This window comes from Mirounga leonina, unplaced genomic scaffold (assembly GCF_011800145.1).
Source record: "Mirounga leonina isolate KUSES-001 unplaced genomic scaffold, KU_Mleo_1.0 Mir_134980, whole genome shotgun sequence".
Classification (NCBI taxonomy): Eukaryota; Metazoa; Chordata; class Mammalia; order Carnivora; family Phocidae; genus Mirounga; species Mirounga leonina.
This window is the reverse complement of record NW_023270341.1, coordinates 35,462-42,518: the sequence shown is the minus strand read 5'-3', so window position 1 is coordinate 42,518 and position 7,057 is coordinate 35,462.

Sequence of the window (7,057 nt, the reverse complement as noted above, 5' to 3'; positions counted from 1 at the left end):
CATGATCTCAGGGTCATGAGATCAGCTCAGGACATGATCTCAGGGTCATAAGATCAGGCTTTGGGCTCAGTGGTCTGCTTGAGATGCTCTCTCTCCCTCTCCCTCTGCCCTGCCTCCCTGGGCTCACGATCTCTCTCTTTCTCTCTCCCTAAAATAAATAAATGAATCTTCTAAAAAAGAACAAGGGAAGCTTTTTTAAAAAAGTTATACTATGTATACACACACACACGTGTGTATATATATATGCTATATATGCATACTCTATATACACGTAGTATATATATAGTATATATGTATAGTGTATATACATAGTTTATACACATATAATTTATACACATAGAGTTTAAACACATAGTATATATGCTATATATATAGTTGTGTGTAAATATATGCTATAGTATATATAGCATAGTGTATGTGTGTATCTGTTTATATATATATATATAAACATATATATATGGCTCAGGTTTACTTTATTGTTTCTTTTCTAGGCTCACCTTGTATTGCTCATGGCTGTAGCAATGTGTTCATAATCTGTGCTCATTATTGTTTATAGTTTTTAGTTGTCCATGCAAATATTCAGCCAATAAAATCTCCGTGACCTTTGTAGAAAGTCGTTGTCAATGCCTAATGGATAATTGTGAAAGTACTTTTGAAATACCGATCCTTACTAAGTTTGTGAAAGTCCCTTTTTTTTTTAAAGTAGGCTCCATGCCCAGAGTGGGCCTTGAACTCATGACCCTGAGATCAAGAACTGAGCTGAGATCAAGAGTTGGATGCTTAGGGACGCCTGGGTGGCTCAGTCAGTTAAGTGTCTGCCTTCGGCTCAGGTCATGATCCCAGCGTCCTGGGATCGAGTCCCAGATGGGGCTCCCAGCTCAGCAGGGAGCCTGCTTCTCCCTCTGCCTGCTGCTCCCCCTGCTCTCTCTCTCTCTGACAAATAAATAAATGAAATCTTAAAAAAAAAAAAAAAAAGAGTTGGACGCTTAACCGACTGAGCCACCTAGGTGCCCCTGAAAGTACTTTCGGAATACAGCTCTTTAATAAGTTTCTTTACTTCACATTAAAACACTTATGTAAATATATATTATGTATGTGTGTTTATACAGATATATGTTAGCACATACACACAACTTATACATATTTATACAGTCTCCACTCTGGAGTGATGTTTATCATCCTGATATCAAATATGTGGCTAGTATCTAAGGTCCTTATAGGTGAGTCTGTGTTTTATTCATTTTTGTGTTAAGAACCTAGCACTCAGGAAGTGTTTAATAAAGCAGTTACTTTGAAAAACTTTTTTACCTCCCAGTTCCTATTTCTTTTTTAAAGATTTTATTTATTGGGCACCTGGGTGGCTCAGTCGGTTAAGCGTCTGCCTTCGGCTCAGGTCATGATCCCAGGGTCCTGGGATTGAGTCCCACATCGGGCTCCCTGCTCTGCGGGGAGCCTGCTTCTCCCTCTCCCACTCCCCCTGCTTGTGTTCCCTCTCTTGCTGTATCTCTCTCTGTTAAATAAATAAATAAAATCTTAAAAAAAAAGATTTTATTTATTTATTTGACAGAGACACAGCAAGAGAGGGAACACAAGCAGGGAGAGTGGGGGAGAGAGAAGCAGGCTTCTCGTGGAGCAGGGAGCCCGATGTGGGGCTCGATCCTAGGACCCTGGGATCATGACCCGAGCCGAAGGCAGACACTCAGCAACTGAGCCACCCAGGCCTATTTTTAATGAACTACTAAATTGGCTGCTTCTCATGTACCCACAGTGATGACACTTCTGAGAACGTGGGCACCCAGGAACTCTTGAATGCCCTCAGCAAAGATGCTGGCTTTGGGATCCAACATGTGGAAGGAAAACCAATCCTCTGAGTGCCGTTTAGATCCTCCTTGACTGGCTTCTTGTCATTGTCACCTCTAATTTCCTCTTTAATATTGCATTTATCAGCTGCATGCCACACTGTGACTACCATCATTTGCCCTTTGAATCTTTTTTTTTTTTTTCAATTTTAAAAAATCAGAACATCTAGAAACGAACATTTGGAGAGTGTTCTAACATCTTGTGAACTGAATCATTATAGCTGTTTTTTTTTTTTTTACTGATATAGTACATTAATATTTAATTTAATAGCACCTTATACTTACCTGTCAAATGCTTTCCATCAACTCCTGTACCTAAGTTTTACAATGGGCTGCTCCATTATATATAATTTTTGGTTTTGCTTATCAGCTTTTTCACTTTGACAACCTGAAAACATGATGTATTCACTTTTTATAATAATACATATTTTCTTATTTTAATGTATATATTTTTTATGACATTTGTCTTCAAAATCCTTTTTTTACGGCACTGTATAAACAAATTCAGTGAATGTCCATAAGCCTCTAAGTGTCTGGGAGGGGAGGCCAAAGGTACATCAAGGGATCACTAAGTAAAGACAATGAAGAGAGGTGAGAAGCTTATGAGAGCCCAGTGCTGGTAGAGGTAGGTTCAGTTTTCCAGGCTAGAAAGACAAAAGAAGCATGAGCCTGATTCAGATGCTACAGCTCTGATGAAGAGCACCATTGATGTGTACTGGAGGCAGTCTGAAGATGACATCTCTGTACAGACAACTCTTACTGAAATTCAGATTTTAAGTTTTTCAAAAAGTGGTATAACTAAGGGAAATTTGACTGGGACACTTACCAGTGGCTTTTAACTTTATCTCTGCCCACCATCTTTTGGAGGTTTTAGAGTATTGAGCTTCAGGAGGGCACGGTGTCTTACTTTGACTTTTCCATCAAGTCACGGAGCTTTAGAGAGAACTAGAGAGCAGTCCACAAATCTGTTCCTTTGATATTTTTAGCACGTACAAGAATAACATAAAGAGTGTGGCTATGCATTGTAGAATTTTGCAGCTGGAAGGGATGCTGGAAATGACTTGTTTAGCATGACATTATGTACTTTTATTTTACTGGTGGAGAAGATAAGACCCACGAGGGCAAGCATTGTGTTGATGGTCCACAGTGATTCAGAGCTCAAGTCAGGCATCAAGGCCTTGTGATGCTTGCAGACAACCTAGCTCTTCATGTACTGAGCACCCTCACCCCATCCCCTCCAAACCCCAATTCTGTACTCATTTTAAAGCATAAAGTGAATCTTGCCATCCTGCCCCAGATTTACAGCACATTGAGCATAACATGCAGACTCCTTCCCAGGCCCTGGTCATCTGGCACCTGCCTCCCTCCACCCTCAACTCCCATCACTCTCCTCCCTACCTCATCCCACTCCAGCCACACTGTCCCCCTGCTGTTCCTCAAACATGGAAAGTTCACTTCTTCTGAGAGACTTTGTACCTACACTTTCTATTGCCTTTGCTTGTTGTGTTCTTTCTCCCCAGATCTTTTCCTGACTCCTTTCTAATCGTTTATGTCTTGGAAGAAGGCAGTAGTCCCGCTTCCCCCGATTCAATGTCCTCTTATTTTGCTTTATTTTTGGCTAAGTGACCTTTGCTTATTGCCAAATTCCTCTCCAGAAGGCAGGGACTTTGTCTTGTTCACCCCAGACTCTCAGATATGCAGAACAGTGTCTGGCACATAGTAGATGCTCAGTGAATATTCGCTGAGCGAACACAGGGGCAAGAGACCAAATGCCGGCAGATTGGATTGACTGGAGTTTGGTATATGAGCATTTAGGGCCTCTTTGTGTTCCTTCATCCTTAACTGTAAAGTGAGTTTGCAGCTTACAGGTCTGTGGGGAGATCAAACAAATGGTGAGGGGATGGATAGATGCATGTTTGTGGCTGTTATTGATTGGTCTGTGCTCCTGAGGCACCAGGAAAGGCCGCGTCCTCTTGGGTGATGCTGCCTTTGCTGCCCTCCCTTTGCAGAGACATGCCCTGCTCGGTGGGGGAGGAGGAGTGGACCACCGCCCCCGTTCCCCAGACCATCACGGACCTCTTCCAAAATGGGAACTGGACGATGGAGAACCCCTCACCCACCTGCCAGTGTAGCAGTGACAAAATCAAGAAGATGCTGCCCGTGTGTCCCCTGGGGGCAGGGGGGCTGCCTCCTCCACAAGTGAGTCACCCTCCGAGTGACTGAGCAGATGGCGGTGCAGGGGGGCTGGGAGCTTCTGCTTGGGAAGAAGGAATGGCTGACCTCTCCTGTCAGGGGGTTGTCTGATTCAGTCTTGATCTTAATTCTTATCATAGGGAAAGGCCTGTGGGTTTTGAGGGGAAGGGACTTGGTCTACAAGTTCCTATGTCTTAGCTTGTTTGTCTACTTTGCAAAGTCAGCCTCGGTTACTTACTTGTTTGAGTTAAAACCAGATCACAACACTCTGGATCAGTGGGCCGTGCAAGGCACAGTCTGGCTTCTCCCACTGAGGTCATGTCACGGAATATACTGTGACAGGCCCGGCTCCCTCCCTGGTTCTGCCAAGGATGAGCTGGTGACCTCAGACAGGCCACTCACCTCTGAATTAGGGAGGCTGGCCCATAAAACTTCTGCGGCTCTTAAGACTCTGACATTCCCTGAGGCTGTGCGTGGGGGGAGCAGTTCTGAGCCTTTTTTCTGAGAACAGTTCCAGAAAGAGGCTTGCTTGTGATCTCCCTCTGTTGCTTTATCAGCATCTGGGTTGCAGGGTGAGGACAAGCAGTTGTAAATGGGTGTGAGAACTTGAAGAAGTCCTGGTTACTTCTCTTTAACAGAACAGTGAATCTATTCATCAGTATAAGTCCAATGGACCGAAGAAGTCACTGGGCATAGTCAATGATACTGCTCCCTAAAAACCTTTTGACTATAAAGAATCATGTTCCACTGTCTATTGTTCAGTAGTTCAGAATAATTTCCTTGGGGACATCTTGGCTTGGTGTAAGTGAACGGCCGATGCTGAGGGCAGAAAGGACCAGGCCTCTGTGTTTGGCTGATGGCAGCACCTGGGCCCTGTGGGCAGGTTCTGGTCACACTGTGATCCACATTCAAGGGACATGTGTCACTGTTACCCATTTTGTTATCTGCCCCAATTGTGGCCCATAAAGACACATGTGCTTTGTTTATTTTAAATTTGCAGAGCTTCTAGTTCAGTCATGTTATTAAATAAGGTGGTTTTTAAATTGGTTTAATTCAAAGTATAAGTCTCCTATCCCAGTTACACGTTTCTCCCAAATCAGATTCCCAGAGGGTTGTATGGATTCCAGGACAGTTTTTCAGTTTTCACTTTTTACATGGACCCAACAAGGACTGGGATTGAAGAAATGGCATTAAAACTACCTATTTTCCTTGTTTTTCAACCCATTTGTTCCTCTGGGCTTTGAAGGAGCAAGTGGTACTTGAGAAGAAAAGGAGGAATCCTTAAAGTCCACTCATACCTCCTAGAAAATGAGATGCCTTATATGGCTGCCTCAAAACTTAGCTCTGTCACTACTTCCCACTTTCCTCCTTTGCCTTTTCCCCAAGAGCCAGTACCCACAGAACTCTGAGCAGTGCAGAGTGGGACCCCTAACGTGGCCATCATGCTAGGAAAGAGCCATGGCTTGTCTGTCCGGCCCTCTCTAGCCTACTGTGGTCAGTGTCCCTCACTGTTTGCTTTGGCTCTGCATCTGCTTGCTTGAGACCCGTGTTCAGGACTGAGCTACCAAGTTTAGAGGAGCATCTGAGACAAATAACCACTAATTCCTCAATGTGTCAGATGTCAGAGTCTATAATCAGGGCCAGGTCCCTTCTCTTTCCCACTGGAGTTTCTATTAGCCCCCTGGGCAGGAACTGTAAGAGTCAAAAGTTTGCCAGAATCCATTAGAGGTGGCTGTGATGTAACTTTCACAAACTCTAACTTTGTATTTCCTTTGAAGAGGAAATACTAAATGAAACATGTACATACTCATGTGGTATCTGCTGCTGAGTGGTATTGTGTTCCACACTATGTTTTATGTCAGGCTGTTATTTAGGTACGGTGGCTTTTCCCTGGGTACCAGTAATTCTCAATCACTTCCTCTGAGTCAAAGGATTCCATTAAGCAAGTAAAGAAACACTTGAAGTTGGCCAAGGTACTTTATCTATCCCAAGACTTGTCAGGAAAGTGGGCCCAGAGTTGCTGGTATGTGGGAATCATTGTAGGTCAGTCAGATCACCTAGCAGCTTATCGTTTAGGACTTTTGCATACAAAGTCATCCTGGTATTTAGTGATCTTGGGCCGGCCAAGACTGAGCTACTCTGTATATTTAATATTTGAAAGTGTATATCCTGTATATGGCGCATGGCAGGTATTCTTTCCCTTATTTCCTACACAGTGTCAATACAGGTCATTAGGAATTTTATTCAAGACCCTTTGTGGGGCATCTGAGTGGCTTAGTCGGTTAAGCATCTGCCTTCGGCTCAGGTCATGATCCCAGGGTCCTGGGATCGAGCCCCACGTTGGGCTCCCTGCTCAGTGGGGGAGCCTGCTTCTCCTTCTCCCTCTGCCCCTCCCCCGTTTGTGCTCTTTCTCTCTCAAATAAATAAAAAATCTTAAAAAAAAAAGACCTTTTGTAATGGGTTTATAGGACCATTCTTATAACCAGAATCTTAGAATTTCTTTTTTTTTTTTTTAGAATTTCTGTTATCTATTAGATTGATATGCTATATACTGTTGTTTTAAATTTATCTACAGCTGGAAGAATTAACTTATCTGAGTAGTTTCACATTACTATTTTTGTACTTACTAAGTTTTCAAGCCACACTGTGTGTGTGAGAATTTACAACCTACTGCTCTTATAAGGTCAGGAAAAGTGGACCAAAGTGAATGCCATTAGGCCATTCTCAGACCTTTTTCAATAGTTTCATTATGGTACTGGACTTTTTTTTTTAGGTTTTTAAAATTTTTATTTATTTTTTTTATTTACTTGAGGGAGAGAGAGAGGGAGAGAGCACAAGGAGGGGGAGCAGCAGAGGGAGAGGGAGAAGCAGACTCCCCAGTGAGCAGGGAGCCCGATGCGGGGCTCCATCTCAGGGCCCCAGGATCATGACCTGAGGCAAAGGCAGATGCTTAACTGACTGAGCCACCCAGGCGCCCCAGTACTGGACTCTTTAACTCAATGAGA